Raw genomic sequence first — 18,278 nt, 5'->3', positions numbered from 1 at the left:
TTAGTTTAATTATCTTCAATCCTTTTATATATTTGCCTTTCCTATTTGATTTTCCCTTTGATGTAGAATCTTGCTTCTCTTCTATTTAGAGAAGATCTTTCAATATTTCTTTTAGGTTAGATTTAGTATTGCTGAATTCTTTTAGTTTTTGCTTGGCTGAGAAATTCTTTATCTCTCTTTCCATTCTAAATGATGATCTTGCTGGGTAGAGTATTAGAGTTTGCAGGTTTTTCCCTTTTAGGACTTTGAATATGTCATGCTACTCCCTTCTGGCTTGCAAGGTTTCTGCAGAGAAATCAGCTGATAGCTTTATGGGAGCTCCCTTGTAACTGACTCTTTGTTTTTTTCTTGCTGCCTTTAGAACCTTCTCTTTAACTTTTGCCATTTTAATTATGTCTTGGAATGGGTCTGTTTGGGTTCATCTTGTTTGGGTCCTTCTGTGCTTCCAGTACCTGGATATCTGTTTCCTTCTTTAGAATTGGGAAGTTTTCATCCATAATTCTTCAAATACATTTTTGATCCCCTTTTCTCTCCTCTTTCTGGAGGCCCTATTATGTGAAGGTTGGCATGTTTTACATTATCCCATAGATCTCATATGTTGCTTTTTTTTTTTCATTTGTCTTTCTGTCTGTTGCTCTGATGAGGTAATTTCTATTCGTCTATCTTCTAGATCATTTATTTGTTCTGTGTCATTTAGTCTGCCACCATTGCTTCCAGATTTTTTTTTTTTTTTTTTTTTTTTTGCGGTACTCAGGCCTCTCACTGTTGTGGCCTCTCCTGTTGCGGAGCATAGGCTCCAGACGCGCAGGCTCAGCGGCCATGGCTCACGGGCCCAGCCGCTCCACGGCATGTGGGATCTTCCCAGACCAGGGCACGAACCCGTGTCCCCTGCATCGGCAGGTGGACTCTCAACCACTGCAGCACCAGTGAAGCCCTCCAGATTGGTTTTTATCTCAGCAATTGAATTGTCTAATTTTAATTGGTTCACCTTTATAATATCTAGCTCCTTGTTACAGTGACCTGCGTTTCTACTGATAATCTTTCTTAAATCCTTTAGCATTTTTATTAACTCCTTTTTTAACTTGGGGTCTAGCAGACTGGAGAGGTCTGTTTTATTATTTGTTCTTTCAAGGGATTTCTCTCATTCTTCTAATTAGGAGCAGTTCCTCTGGTTTTTCATTCTACTTAACTTCCTCTGTCTCTATGAATTTAGGAGAAACAGCTATGTACTGTGGTCTTGAAAGTTTGTTCTTATGTGGGAGTGTCCCTGTGTAGACTGTGAGTCCAATATTTTTGCTGCGAGGGCTGGTTTGGTATGGATACCAGCCATGTCTTTCCTCAGAGTGTGATGGCCATTATCCCCTTGATAGGGGGTGTGATTGGTGTTGTGGTGTTTGGAGACTGCACTGGATGTGGGTCAGGGCCTACTCTTTGTCCCCTGGCTGTCACTGCCCTGTCAGGGGACAGGGTCTGCTCCACAGTCCTTAGAGTAGAAATCTTGAGGGTTGGGTTCGATCAGGCTCTGTTGCCCTTGAGGGCATGCCCTGCCCTGAAAGAGGTGACCACTGAGTAAGTGAGACACATGTGGTCACAGCAAATCTATGCACCGCCCATGTAGGCATCTGCGGTTCGGCCCAAAGGCAGCCCAAGGTCACTTCCCTTTCTTTGTTGTGTTTGTCCCAGACCTAGTGCTAGGCTGTGGTGTGGAGCAGGCTGGTGTTGGGGGAGGGACACTGTGGCTGCATAAATTGAGGTTGCTGTGCTGCTGCCTGGGAGCTGGGCTGCCTCTGTGGCACACCTCTCCCAGGACCTGTCTGCACCAAATCCGGCACCATGCTGAGTGTGGAGTGGGCAGAGCTGGGGCGCTCCCACCAGGTAATGAATTGCTATGTATTCCAGGAGACTCAGCACCCAGCCACTGTGTGTTTTTGCGATGCCACAGAGTGCATGCTTCAACAATGTCTGCTGTGGCTAGTCTAGCCCTGCCATGCCTGTGCTGACAACTTCCCTGGGGGGACTATACCCCAGGCCCTCAGGGTTTTCTCTGCGCAGCTAGATCAAATCCTCCCCCAGGGCCTGTCTACCCTAGATTCGGCACTTATCTGCTGTGCAATCTTGTGGCACTGCCCGGTATAGGCACTGACAATGTCTGCCCAGTTTCACCCACTGCTCCCATCTGTGCTGACAATGGTCTCTGTGGTTAGCCTGGATCACATCCCAGGCACGGTGATCTGTCCATGTGCAGCTAGACTGAATCTCTGCTCTGATCTCCTGCCAGGCTGTGGTGTGGAGCAAGTAGGGCCAGGGTGTTTGCCCCTTCGGATTGGGAAGTGCAGCAACGCAGCAGCCCCTGGCACAAGTCTCTCCCTGCCCTGATGGTTAGCAAGCCAGCATGTGCACACTCCTTGCAAGTAGAATTTAGGCTTCTCTATCCCTTCTGTCTGTTCCAGTGGATTTCCCAGAAGGCAAGGGGGCTCCCCAGAGTGAGGGTCTGACCATGTGGAACTTTTCTTCCTTACAGATCCCTCCAAGGGGCACAGATCCTGTCCTGATGCCCTTTTCCCCCATCCTATTTCATTACCTGGAGATCTATCTTGCAGCTCTGGTTGTATAGGTGATCTTCTCCCAGTTTCCCATTGGTTTTCTATGAGAACTGTTCCACATGTAGATGTATTTTTGATGTGTTTGTGGGAGGAGTGAGCTCAATGTCCTCTTACTCAGACATCTTGATCCCCCTCCTCCATTTAATTTTTAATCCTTTTTTTTTTTAAACTGGGATTCTGTCTTTTCCTTACTGATTGTAGGGATTTTGTTGGTATGTTTTTGTTTGTTTGTTTTTAATATGCACTCTGGATAAAAATTCTTTGTCAGGTTGATATATTGCAAATATTTTCAACTCTGAGACTTACTTTTTCATTGTCATAATGCTATCTTTTGATAAACAGAAATATTTATTTTTAATGAGCTTGACTATATTAATCCTTTTCTTCTTGCTATTGGTTTTAAATCCTGCTTAAGAAATGTTTGCTTATTTCAAAGTCAAGAAGTTATTCTCCTATCTTATCTTTCAGAAATTTTATTGCTCACCTTTTAAATTTACAGGTCTGCAATCCATTCATACCATTTTTTGTGTATGGGTAAGCTGTAGATATTTTTAATTTTTCACATGGATATCCAAATGAATCAATGTCATTTATTGAAAAGAACATCTTTTTTCACTGTTTTTTTTTTTTTTTTTTGCGGTACGCGGGCCTCTCACTGCTGTGGCCTCTCCTGCTGCGGAGCACAGGCTCCAGACGCACAGGCTCAGCGGCCATGGCTCACGGGCCCAGCCGCTCCATGACATGCGGGATCCTCCCGGACCAGGGCATGAACCCGCGTCCCCTGCGTCGGCAGGCGGACTCTCAACCACTGCGCCACCAGGGAAGCCCTTTCTTCACTGTATTTCAAGTGGCACCATTTTGTAAATCAACTGAATTTATAAAAGTAAGTTCATTTCTGAACTCTATCCTGATGTATTTGTCTGTCTTGCTTTCACCAGTAATATACTGTACTTAAAACAAGTCTAGATATCCTATAGTGTGTATCATTGAACTTTATTCTGCTTCAAGAATAGACTGACTATACTTGACTCTGAGTTTTCATGTAAATTTTAGAATAATCTTGTTAATATACATATACACACAAAAATAATCTTCTAGGGTTTTGATTGAGATTGTTTTTTTTCTATTGATCAATTTTTGAAGAATAAATATTTTTACAACATTGAATCTTTGAAATGTATGGTGTATGCATTCTCTTGTTTAGGCCTTCTTTTCCTGTTTAGATTCTTGTATATCAAACATTAAACTTACTCTAAGTTATTTGATTTTTTATTCTATTGCAAATGGTATCCTTAAATTTCATTCTCTAATTAATTGTTATAAATATATATATTCATTGATCTTTGTATATTGGCCATATCAGTATATATTGTGCCGTTTATTTGTGTGTTAGCTCTATTTTTTTAAATTTGTGGATTATTTAGGATTTTCTAGATTCTGTTATCTGCAAATGTTGACCCTTTTAGTGTTTTCCCACTATTTATACTTTTTTTTTTCCTTTTTATTGCCTTATTAGTAAACTGTCTAGGACTTCCCATACAAGGTTTAATAGAAATGAATATCTTATTTCTGATCTCAAGAGGAAAGCTTTCAACATTCTACAATACATATCATAGTTGCTGATGGGTTTTTTCTTTTTTGGTAGATTTTTTTAAATCAAAAGTTCTATCCTAGTCATTGTTTTCTTAGATTTTTAAGAAGTTATTTGTTGTGTTTTATTAAAAAATTTTTTTCTGCATCTCTTAACCTCATCCTATAATTTCCCCTCTTTTATTTATTTATTTATTTGTCCACACCATGTGGCATGCGGGATCTTATTTCCCCGACCAGGGAGCGAACCCATGCCCCCTGCATTGGAAGCACTTAGTTTTAACCAATGGATGGCCAGGAAAGTCCCTCTCCTCTTTCTTAATGTGGTGAATTTATCTTGCTTGAGGTGTATGGTACTTTTGGATCATTGGCTTAAATACTTTGCCAGTTTTAGAAAATGCTTTGATATTAGTATTTCAAATACATATACATATACATATATATGTATCTGTATATATATTTGCTTTAAGTTCTCTTTTCAGTTTTTGGGACTCTTAACATATGATAGATCTTTTTTTCTTTTTACAATGTCCCATATTTCTTCAATGTTCTTTTCTCTCCCTTTCTTCCCCTTCCTCCCCTCAGTTTATCCTCCTCTTCCTCCTTCTGTACTTCTCTTGAATTTTCTGTGCTTCCTTTGAATCCCTGTGCTTCAGCTTGAATATTTTCTATAGATCTATATTTCTGTTTACTAATCCTACTTTTTGCTGTGTCTAACAGGATGTTAAAATCAACAATTCAGTTCTTAATTTTAACTACTGCAGTTTTTAGGTTTATACTTTCCATTTGGTTCTTTTCTCAGGTATTCTGCTTACAGAACTAGATTTCTACCTATTTTAAAAAACATATTAATAAAATCTGTGGCTGCCAACTTTCATAAGTGATCTGTAGGTCTGTTTCTGATTGAAAGCTAGAATTCTTTAAAAATGTTGTAGGAGCTCAGGGTGGTGCTATTAGCTTCAGAAAGGGTTTAGACTACCGTTTGGTGGAGACCCTGAGTTGAGAGAAAGATCACAGTAAATCAGGGCTTCGTTTATGTAACTGGATTGCAGTTTTTAGATGGCTCAGTTTATCTCTGTTTTATCCAGTACTCCCATTGTTCTTTGGAGCATTACCTTAGAGCCTAGGATACTTATTAGAGTCTGTTCTCCTTAAGATCCTTAATTTCAATTCTTATTTTCTTGGCACGAAAACACTTCCAAATACTCCTCTTGGTTTTTAAATAGTTTCTCCTTTATGCTTAGTTTTTTAGACTTTTTCTTTGTGCATAGAATTGAACAAATGCTTCAAGGAGGAATACTGTTAAGTGTAAGTAATGCCAATTCTCTTTGCCTCCCTCACTCTTAGATTTTGCTTCTTAAATTCTGGATGACTCACTCCAGTTTTTGTCTTTCAATCCCATATGGTTCCCTACATACCTCATGTGTTAACCCAAACTGTTTTCTTTTTCTTTTAACTGATGTCTTCTGCCTGAATTATCAGTTTCTCTCCCCATTCCAAGAATCAGCAAATGCTCAGAGAATGAAATCTGCTCACAGAATGTTAGCTCATCTCATTGTGGTTCACTTCTCTGGGATTTTGGCCCCTTTAGTCCTGATAGCTTCAGCAACTCTCCAAGGACTTCAAACAAATCCCCTCCCACTTTGTAGTTTTAGCTGTTTTTTTTTCTAGTTCTTCTCTCTAGGAGTGTTAGTCAGCCAAAGTTACCCTATTGCAGCCATGGGGAAATTCTGAGAAAATTGGTTTTGATCATTCAAGAGTTACACATTGTTTTGAGTGTCAGAATCTGAGTGATTTAACAATCATTGCATAAACTTTAATAAAAGCCATAAGAAAGCAGGAAAAATATATATTCTTTAGATAGGGAGCCCAAAGGCATAACACCAATGGAATGGTTCTTCTTATTTCTGAAAGAATAATTGAAAAGGGAAAAAAAATCACAGTTTTTCAGTCTGAGAACAGATCACATTATAATATAAAATGGCAAAAAAATCAATATATAGTTGCTTAGTATTTAGAATGGAAAGGATATACTGATTGCAGTATACAGGAATTTCTTTTGCAATCATTGGAAAACCTGAAATATTATTACTCCCTAGTTTTCCAGCTAGGGCAGAGCCAAGAAATAGATGTATAGTGAAAGCTTCAATGACAACAAGGATGTTCCAGAAGTTGAGATGTTGCAGATCATGGGGTTCAGGAACTGTTACCACTGGACAGACTATTTCACTTTTATTCTGCCAAGGGGCATCAATAAACAGCTGGTTATTGCCAAGAAGATTAGGATAATGAAAAGAAACTTATTAAAATGATTTTAAAATCCTGTAAATCACTTTCAGCTGAAATTATATTTGTGAATTCAAACCTGTATTCTCTATTTTCGGTATTTTTTTCAGGACTAGATCTAATATCAAATTAAATGTAAATCGAACCACTGATTCATTTTTAGAGTTGGACAGGACAATATTCAGATGTTTTAAAGGGTAGGAGAGAACTTATTTATGTGCCCATTTTCTGCATCAGGGCTGCATTTTCCTAAAAAATAGGGTTCAATTTTTTATAAATTTGGTTTAATAAACTTTAAATACTTTCAGTGAAAAAAATTATTTTAAAATTGTGGAACAAACATTTTAATTCTGAAAAATACCTAGTATATAGATTTTCATATTACTATAATATTTTAAATATGAAGACTGCATCTATTCATGCTCTAATAATTGGATATTAGCCATAAATTCCTATATATTTTAGAGACACTATAGAAATTTATAAATATATCTCAAATAAAAGCCCTAAATCTATAAATAGCAACAATTGGGAGAGCCAAGAGAGAAAGGAATTTTTTCCAGACGTAAAACTTGTTTACTATTATGATTTGTACGTGTGGAGGCTGCTGACTCATTGGTGACTTACATACACATGGTAGAGTAAAATTATGACTCAGTCATTCCATTTCTTATTCACTCGTTTACAGCTTGGTATTACTTAATCAAATCATTATTTTACATAATTTATAAACACTTTTCTTCAAGTCTTTCATGAAAGTAAATCTATTCTTTCATCAACTTCTATATATTTGTTTCCTGTACAATTCATTTGAAACTTTCTAATATGTCACCATCATTTATCTCTGTTGTTCTATGATTTAACCTCCTATGGATGTTGTGTTGTGCTGGAAAGAATTTACATGAGAATTAGAAAATGCAAAAATCTAATCCTTGCTGTCCAACTACTGCCTGGTTTGAGTTGGTAAGACACGTTATTGTCTTTGAGCCATTGTTTTTGAATGAAGTAATTTTTATATAAGGTCTCTGATTTTTCATTCAAATTATTGGATTTGACTCCACTTTTTCCTTCTATTTAGGGTAAACAAATTATAACTTCTATTATTCTCAACTGGATAGAGTTTAACATTTATTTCACTTAAGTTTTCTTTATGCCTAAAACGATTACACCCTCTGGAAATCTGATCACTTATTTTATAGCTTTTGGACATTGTCATTGACCTTATCTCTCATGCATATTTCAGGTGAGCTGATTATGCAATAAAAGAAAAAGACATTTTTTAAAAAAACATGCTGTCAAAGATTTACTAACATATGGATGACCAATTGTCCAAGCACAATAATTTGCAACTTCAGCTCTGTCAAAAATCAAGTTTCTATATTTGTATGCGTTTTAGGGTACTATGTTCTATTCTGTTATTAACACTATTCATTGTCTTAATTATCACAGTTTCAAATTAAGTCTTGGCATCTGGCAAGGCAAATTCAGCCACAGTTTTCTCCTATTACAGGATTGTCTTGACTTTCCTCAACCTTTTAAATTTCCACATATATTTTAGAATTTACATCTAAGTTCTACCAAAAAGACTCTTTTGATCTTGATTGGGATTACACTGACTTTGTAGATCAAAGTGGGTAAAATGAGATCTTTATAATACTGAATCTTCCAATCCATGAACGTGATATATTTCTCCATTAGGTAGGTCTCTCAAATGTTTTATTATAGCTTTATACAATATGTACAAATATTATGCACATATTTTGTTAGGTTTAATTCTAGGTCCTTAGTATTCATTTACCCTATAGTAAATTATATATACACACATAAACGCATTAGTATAATTCAGCTACATATTTTGTTTCCTCTTCTTGCTCATGATGATATTTGTATGTATTGCTACTTTTGAGTATAAATGCTAGTTGGAATCTTGTCTATGGAAATACTTTAAGCCTGGGATGAAGGTGGGTTTTTTCAGAGAGTATTTGTATTTACTTTTGTCAGTCATCTGGGAGCACTGATCTAGGGTATTTTAAACTAAATTCTTGGCTTAAGTGGTTTTTGGACCACCGTTTTGGACCACATTATTTTGAACTCAGGCTGTCAACTTGTATAATATCTAACTTATGGTTACAAATCAAATTCTCACAAGTGATTTTTTTTTTAATCTTTTGTGCAGTCTGTTGGCTAGTAGCACTCAGTTTGGGGAAGGGGATTTCTAGCTCATCCTTACAAATCAGGTGAAGATTTTTGGTGGGTTGGGCTTTGTAACAGTCTTCAAGTCTATCCATCACCTCAGGCTCTGAAACTGAATTCTTGTCCCACCCAATTTCCACAAGTTTGCAAAACCTGATTCAGAAAAAATTCCTCAGGAAAAGGCAAATTTAGTGCCCCTTTAATTTTGATCTGAATCCTTACATTTTTTACAGCTCGTGGGTGAATTTAAGAAGATTTTTATACAACATTTTACAGTGGGTCAGCCTGGGCCCTTAGATAGCCATATTACCAGAAGCAGAGTTTCCACATGTGTATTTATTTAATGTTATTTAATTATATGTGAATATTATCTCAATTAAAAGCAATATTAAAAATTTAAAATTAGCACTAGGATAATAATTATAATATATAATTATATAACTATTATTATTACTATTATTTCCAAAATATGGTCACTGAAAATGCCTACAAACAATGACAACCCAATAGGAATAAACACTACTCATCCATGATATGGTCCTCAGATATGATTCCCCATTAAACAGAACTATGGATTTTGCAAAGAATACTGATTTCAGCCATGAAACAGAAAATATATAATGAACCTGGGGAATTTCAGTGGGCAATCAAGTATTTATCAATTGTTATTTTGTGTGAAACAACATGGAGATCAATATAAAAGAGCTCATATTTTCCAAATATTGGATAATTTGAACATCAAAAAGAATGATTAATGGTAACTGTACACAGCACTCAAAACTGTAGAGAAAGAATGAGTGAAAGAAAAACAAAAAGGTAAAAAAAGAGAGGAAGGGGTAGAGAAACTCACTGTAAACCACTGGAAATAACTTGACATCAATTCCTTGCCCTTAAAATCAGCAACTAAATACCTAGGAATAAATTTAACCAAGGATGTGAAAGACCTGTACTCTGAAAACTATAAGACACTGATGAAGGAAATTGAAGATGATACAAATAAATGGAAAGATATCCCATGTTCGTGGGTTGGAAGAATTAATATTGTTAAAGTGACCATACTACTCAAATCAATCTACAGATTTAATGCAACCCTATCAAAATACCCATGACATTTTTCACAGAACTAGAAGAAATAATCCTAAGATGGAACCACAAAAGACCCCAAAGTGTCAAAGTAATCTTGAGAAAAAAGAACAGAGCTGGAGGTAACACATTCCCTGACATCAAAATATACTACTAAGGTATAGTAATCAAAAAACAGCACGGCACAAGCACAAAAACAGACACATAGATCAATGGAACAGAATAAAGAGACCAGAAATAAACCCACACACCTACAGTTAATCTCTGACAAAGGCAAAAATATACAATGGAGAAAAGATAGTATCTTTAATAAGTGCTGCTGGGAAACCTGGACAGCTACATATAAAGAATGAAATTTGAACATTTTCTCACACCATATACAAAAATAAACTCAAAATGGATTAAAGACTTAAAAACCAGAAACCATAAGACTCCTAGAACACTCTTTGACATAAATCAGAGAAATATTTTTTTGGGGCCTGTACCTAAGGCTAAGGAAACAAAAGCAAAATTAACAAATGTGACCTAAATAAACTTAAAAGATTTAGCACAGCAAAGGAAACCATCAACAAGAAAAAACAACCTATTGAATGAAGAAAATATTTGCAAATGATATGACCAATTAGGGGTCAATATCAAATATATATCAACAGTTCATACAACTCAATATCAAAAAAGCCAACAACCCAATTTAAAAATGGGCAGACCTTCTTTTTGCAAAGAAGACATACAGATGGCCAACATACACATGAAAAGATGCTCAACATTAGTAATCATCAGAGAAATGTAAATCAAAGTCACAATGAGGCACCACTTCACACCTGTCAGAATGGCTATCATCAAAAAGTCTAGAAATAATGACTATTGGTGAGGATGTGGAGAAAGGGAACCCTAGTACACTGTAGGTGGGAATGTAACTTAGTGCAGCCACAATGGAAAACAGTATGGAGTTTCCTAAAAAAAAAAAACAAATATAGAACTAACATATAATCCAGCGATTCCACTCCTGGGTATATACCTGAAGAAAATGAAAACAGTAATTCAAAAAGACATAGGCACCTTAATATTCCTAGCAGTGTTATTTACAGTACCCCATATACTGAATCAACCTAAGTGTCCATCAACAGATAAATGGATAAATAAGAAATGGTATATAAATGCAATGGAATATTGTTCAGCCATAAAAAGAATGAAATTCTGCCATCTGTGTTTTTAGTGTTAGCATGACTAAAAATGGTGGAGTAACACATTGTGTGCTTCCTAATGTAATTAATATGAAGCACACAGAATCACCCATATTTTATTTAAGTTGAACCTGAGTCAAATCAAGCCTCTGAAGCTCATCTAAAATCATAAGAGATACAGAGAGCAGGGGAACAATTTTAAAGATACCAAAAAATGTAAATAGAAAACTTGGGAGCATTCTAATTAACTCTCAGCTTTTTTCAGTAAGCAAAAGGCAGAAAAGAAATGGGAGGGGGATGTTTTATATAAAATAACTTAAGAGACATAAAATGTCAATGTCACATGTAAATATTGTTTGGAAACTTCTTCAAACAAACCAATTGTAAAAAGTATATATTTTTAAAGCAATTGGGGAAATGTGACTACATATCTGAGCATTAGATTTCAAATTTTCAGATGTATGCTAAGCACTTTGGGATCTTTTTAAATGAAGCTTCTGATTCAATAGTTTTCAGTGAAACTGAGATACTGAATTTCTAACAAGCTACCAAATTCTGCTGCTTCTTTTTAATTAATTTTTTAAATTAATTTTTGTTTATTAATTTTTTATTTTCGGCTGCATTGGGTCTTCGTTGCTGCGCACGGGATTTCCTCTAGTTGCAGCGAGCGGGGGCTAGTCTTCATTGAGGTGCACAGGCTTCTCATTGCAGTGGCTTCTTTTGTTGCAGAGCATGGGCTCTAGGCACACAGGCTTCAGTAGTTGTGGTATGTGGGCTCAGTAGTTGTGGCTCGTGGGCTCTAAAGTGCAGGCTCAGTAGTTGTGGCACACAGGCTTAGTTGCTCCATGGCATGTGGGATTGTCCCAGACCAGGGCTTGAACCTGTGTCCCCTGCATCAGCCCGTGGATTCTTAACCACTGAGCCACGAAGGAAGCCCTCTGCTGCTTTTTGTTTGCAGACTATGCTTTGAGAAGCAAGGTATTAAATTATATTAAAGAGTAATTTTTAAGTTTCTTGGGTGTGATAATTTCTTAATATATAAGAAATGACTCACTTTTAAAATGATTTTTTATGTGATTAGATATGCATACTAAAATGTATTGGTTTGAAGTAAAAGAGGTTTAAATTTGCCTTAAAATAATTCAGCAAGGAAAAGGAAAAGATGAAAACTAACAGAAGAAACAAATAGGCAAAGTTTTGATGATTGCTAAATCTGGCTGATGGCCATATGAGGGTCAATGCACAATTTTCTTTATTCTTTTGTTTGTTTAAATAATAAAAATTAAAGGAAAAATCATGTTTTAAAATGTACCAACTAAATCTTAAGATAAAGCAACTTTTATACATTACACCACGATCAGTTGATAACAATTCCTGGTAATACACGATGTATATTTTTTTGTGGCATGGAAGTGAAAAGTAGTAGCTCACCCCAAAAGCTGGTAACTATTGCCTGGAGAGATCAATGACTGCACAGAGTGGTCTCTGCGGGGTTATATTATCCTGGTATCATGTAATTATTTATACTAATAAAACAAATAAACCAGAGGATCATCTCAGATGCAGGGAAAAGTACATTTGTCAAAATTCAACATTCATAATAAAAATAGCCTCAGTAAATGAGATATAAAAGGGAGCTTGCTATAAAGCATCTAGGTAAAGGAGAAACATGACAATTTTAAAGCTAACATGATATTTAAAGGTGAAAACATGATTGCTTTCCCCCTAAGTTGGGAACAAGGTAAAGATGAGTATTCTTCCATTCTACTCTGTACTGGAGATTTAGCCAGTGCAATAAACAGCAAGAAAAACAAAATTAAAAGGAAATGGATTGAAAAGGAATAGACAGAACTGTTTTTATTTGTGGACAAGATGATCATCTATGTAGAAAATCCTACAGAATTAACAAAGGGCAACTAGAACTAAAAACTGAGTTGAGCAATGTCACAGGATATAAAGTCAATATATAAAAATCAATTACAGAACAAAATTTAAGGATCTCACCTACCTGACTTCAAGCTTTTACATAAAGCTATAGTAATCAAGATAGTGTTGTACTGGCATGAAGATAAACATATAGATTAACAAAATAAAATTCATACATGCATATGGTCAATTGAATTTTGACCAAGTTTCCAAGGCAAGTCAGTTGAAGAGGATAATCTTTTCAATAAATGGTGCGAGGACTCAGATGCTTCTCTTACACCATTTTGTTACTTTAACAAAAAATAGCCAGAAATGGATCACAGAGCTAAATTTGAGAACAAAACTATAAAATGTCTAGATAAAAATAGGAGAAAATCTAGTGACATTCATTTAGACAAATAATTTTTAAATAGGACAAAATAACCTTACAAACTATAAAATAAAATTTAAGAAAATGAAATGTCAAAGCACAGACTGAGAAAATATTTTGAAAAAGTAGTTCTGATAAGGGACTTGTGTCTAGAATTTATGAAACAGACAAATAAACAAAAACCTCTTCCAACTCAATATCACGAAGGCAGACAACCTAATTAGTACACGGGCAAAGACTGAACAGATATTTAGCCAAGAAAATATGTATTACAAATAAGCAAATAAAAGATGCTCATCCTCATTAGTAACTAAAGGAATGCAAATGAAAACCACAGTGAAATACCTCCACATAACCATTAGAATGACTAAAATTGAAAGTCTGATAGTACCATGTACGAGTGAGGATGTGGATAAACTTGCAGATTTCTAGTGGTAATGAGTATAGATTTTTTGAAAAACAATTTGGAAGATTTAAAAAAATAAAGCAAATGAGATGCAAATATTTTTTAAAAAATCATTAATTTATAATGTTAAATGTACTGATAAGTAGATAGATCATTCTTCCCTTCAGGTTATGTGAGAAACTGAATTTCTGAAATTCAGAATGTGGTAAATATAGAAATAGAACAGGGAAGTTATTGTGAGTAGAATTTTAAACTTTTAATGGTACAGTCATCCTTTAAAAAATCTTTTAAAAAGATAAGCTCACTACTTCATAATGTGTTAATAATTTTCAGTGTTTTTTACTGTGACTTTCCTTTTTTTTTATTTCCACAGATACTTACAATTCCTTCGATTTCTTTCTAATTTTCATTGTGCCTTGTGTAGTGCAGATGTTCAATAAATGTTCATTTAATAAATTAATTTTTAAAAATATACAGTAGTTTATTTCATCAGTTTATAGTTTTGTCTTTTGTACTTCGGAACGACTGTGAATCTTTCAGGTTAAGCTGCATACCTCCTTTTGATTTATTTCTCTTTGTTGTATAGCCCAATGGACTAGATTTCCAAGGTGTGTATAGCACTTCAATTTTATCCTTTTTACACTAATTTATGAGAGAACAGAAGATGAGAATTTGTAAAGTACATCAAATTCTTTAAACTTCATTAATTTACTCATTCTTTTATTCTCTAAATGTTTACCGAGCTCCTGAGACATAGCAGATTCTCTGCTCTCTAAGGACGAACTTTCAAATGGATATATGCGTTATTCCAAAATATCCTTTTATAATTTTTGACAACTTTTATTAAGCAGGTTATTTTGGTTTATCATTATCAGTGAGATTGCTTTTTTCCTTTTACTATTCCATTGAAGTCTTTAATTTAATTGTAAATTCCATTTTAGTTGCTTTAAGATAGAATAGACAAATACGATTTCCAACTGAAAATCACTTTTAAAACCTTAAGTTTGGAAAGAGAATTTTATTTTTCTAATAGCATTGATGAGCATCAAGACATGTGTGGCTTTTCTAATGCATTTTCTGACTTCTTTGGTGTAATGTCTTAGAAGAAAAGAACATATGTCTGAATGCCATTAATCGAATCTATGTGCTTCAAAATCCATATTTAAAATGTGAAAATATTGCTGTGTGGAATAGAAGAATACATTTTAAGGTTTGCAGTAATGCAGATACAGGACTATCACTAAAATTAGCATTTTAAAGGGCTTCTTTTGTAAATGTAGTTTCAATCATACGATTTCAATCAATTAAAATACTTTGATCTGGATCCTATTAATGTATATTTGAAGGTACAAAATAATAGCTATGCATTATTCTAATTTAATTCTCAATTCATCAACATGTGTTTACACACAATGCATCCTTATTAAAATGATCAAATATAGGTCAAAAATTTTATTAGCTAAAATTTTTTTTAGTTTATTCAAAATAGATTTTCATGTTGCCCATATGAATAAGAACTAAGTAAAAGCATATGTAATCAAATTCAGAAATTCTTTATGCTCATTCATGTCATTCTCATTCTTTTTACCACTCTTTCTATTGAAAACGAAGTAACCAAATATTTAAATTATTAAAATGCAAACAAAGAACCAACTTGGAAATAAAATGGGCTTCCCCGGTGGCGCAGTGGTTGAGAGTCCACCTACCGATGCAGGGGACACAGGTTCGTGCCCCGGTCTGGGAAGATCCCACATGCTGTGGAGCGGCTGGGCCCGTGAGCCATGGCTGCTGAGCCTGTGCGTCCAGAGCCTATGCTTCGCAACAGGAGAGGCCACAACAGTGAGAGGCCCGTGTACCACAAAAAAAATAAAATAAAATAAATAAATAAATAAATAAAAGAATCCCCATGCCAGTATTTTAATCTTTAGTTAGGACTTCCTAAAATTTGGACGTACCTAACTATTTGTACTTCCAGATTAACAAAATGTGGAATATAAGTATTCCTGATGAATGGATGCAGGAGATATCCACCCAATATCAGTAAAAACAGATTTAGAGCAGAAACGTTTTTGTTGGTCATATGACTTCAGAAATCATTAAACAATGGGTTTTAGTTTCCAGTATCTGAAGTTCAAAAGAGGAAGGATTAACTTGTACCAAATCATCTGTTTCTGTCCAAATCATCTCTGTACCAAATTTGGAATTTATGAGTGGAACTGATACATTTTTCTTGGAAGTAACTAGTTAACTCTCCAAAGACCAAGATTGTGGGTATTTATCTAAAAAGCTTGTCTGGCTTTTATTTATTGAAATATTTTGACCTATTAACTGACCTGCTCATTCTCAAATGCAGGCTCTCCCCATCACCACACGCTTTACCACCAAGGCTCCAGTCAGATTAATAATAAATATCAAATTGCTTTCTTAAAAGTTTTTTTCTCAATGTGGTTTAACTAAATTATATACCAAATGGTATTTCAATTTTTATATTTTTCACACCCTAGTTCTGTGCTCTTTAGTATCCCAAATACAGTAAACTATAGAAATAAGAAAAAAAAATCAAATAAATAAATTCCAGTTCTCATTTATAACTGATAAAATATTTATGTGTAAACAATATTAAAATCTATAGTCAAATTAAGTTTTGAAGATCATCTTTCATTTTATTCATGATTAATACACATAATATTTATTATGTGAACAAGGGTGGATTCTGGTGATGACAAGTCAGTTGCAATTTTGGAACAAGTAGATTCTTTGGCTTCATTGAGAAATTGTATGAGGTTTTAGTGATTTTCTTTACTGATTTTTCTTCTTGGATTTCCACAGTCAGCTAATCAAATCAAATTATTTAAGGGGATAATCCCAGGAGATAGGATGATTTATTCATTCAACAAATATTTACTAATTGCATATTATGTGCAAAGCACAATTCTAAGTGCTGGAAATAACATCAGTAAACTAAAGGAAACAGAAGCCCCTCTCTCATGGATCATATGATCCCATGGCAAGGGAAAGACAGTAGCCAAAATAATAGTATATTGTGTTAGAAAATGTAAGTTAATGTGATGAATAATAAAGTGGGCAAGGGGCTAGGAAATATTAAGGCTTATTGCAATATTATATAAAGTAGAGAGTGAAGGCTTCTGTAAGAGATGAAATTTCAGGAAACATTTAAAGGAAGTTTTGGGGTTATATATTCAGGTATCTGGTCAGGGAGCAGCATTATGGACACAAGGGAACATGATATGCAGGGGGCCTGAGGAGGGAGCATGATTGGTAAGTATGAGGGACATGAAGGAGTCCCTGAGTAGCAAGAGCAGAGAGAGAAAGGGATGAAAAATAGGAGATAGGACCAGATAGGTAATGCCTGGGGGCAGATTGGATAGGAATTTATGGGTATTTTAAGCATTTTGAAAAGTTCTCTGTAAACTTTATTCATAGTTAAGATAGTGATTTTAGAAAGTGTTTGCATTGTACTAAATGAGAATTAATTAATGCTTCAGTATTAATTTGGAAAATGAGTATTTTTTCTATTCTTTCACCCAAGTTACCATCTTTCCAGCTAAATGGAAATTCCAGGCAATGGAATGCCACAGCGCTCTGTTCTTGTCCTTGTCTTACAAAAATATGTTGATAATTTGAGTGAAAGCATAGAACTAATACTTATTATATTTAAAGTTTAAATAAAGCTATAAAATGGCTAATATTAAACATTAAACTAAAAACACTAGGATACACTGTGTAAGGAAGAAAAAAATAAAAACACAGATAAACTTTACAAGGATAAACATAAGATTTGCATTTAATTTCAAAATAATAAACTGCATGATTTAGGAAACTTCTGTTAATAAGTCCAAAAAAATCATCAGGGATTTAATTCAATCAAAATCTTCAAGAGATGTGACTTATTAAAAACATCTAACAAAATCTTTAAATGTAGCATTAGAAAAAGAGTGTTTATATCATGAAATGTAATTGTCTTATATACATCTCTTGTCACATTATTTGGGGTATTGTGTTCGATTCTTGGAGCCATATTTTAAGAAGGACTCTTGTAACTGGATCATGCCAACTAGAGAATACAATGGAAGTTACGATGATAAGGGGTCAGGAAATAATTTTATAAACTGTGCAAAGTAATAAATATAACTTCATGATTTTACCCTTACTATATACCCATACCCTGCTGTAAACCTATTCCCAACGTTACAGCAGAATTTAGCTTTTATAAACTGTCAAAAAATTTCACTTCTCTCCTCAAAACTCTACAATGGCTCCACAAAGTGCTTATAAGGGTCTACAAAGCTGTGTACAACCCTCCCTCACACTGCTATGATGTCCTCATCTGCTACTATAACCCTCCTTGTTCACTCTGCTCCAGTCACAATGACTATTTTGCTGTGCTCTTTGCCCTGGCTGTTCTTTCTACCTGGAACACTCTTCTCCCAAACAGTCACAGGGCCAATTGCCTTACCTCTTTCAAGTCCATGCTCAAATACCACCTCAGTGAAGCCTGTTCTGATGACTCTATTTAAAACTTCAAATCACATCTATTCCTACACCTCCCTCCCCTTCCCCTACATTTTTTATTTCCAAAGGACTATCAGAGTTTACAAACTACATATTTTACTTAT

At 34.8% G+C, this 18,278-nt stretch overlaps 1 pseudogene across 1 annotated transcript in view; it reads left to right on the top strand.

The window, feature by feature from the left end:
* The first annotated feature begins 1,833 nt into the window (after positions 1-1,833).
* Positions 1,834-18,278, top strand: part of LOC307057949 (neurexin-1-beta-like) — a 37,693-nt pseudogene continuing 21,248 nt past the window's right edge. Inside the window, exon 1 of the transcript in view lies at positions 1,834-1,875. The product of the transcript in view is annotated as a neurexin-1-beta-like (transcript). The remainder of the gene's footprint in view (positions 1,876-18,278) is intronic.

The sequence above is a fragment of the Hyperoodon ampullatus genome, assembly GCF_949752795.1.
Source record: "Hyperoodon ampullatus genome assembly, chromosome: 9".
NCBI lineage: Eukaryota > Metazoa > Chordata > Mammalia > Artiodactyla > Ziphiidae > Hyperoodon > Hyperoodon ampullatus.
This window is presented reverse-complemented; position numbering and strand designations above follow the sequence as displayed.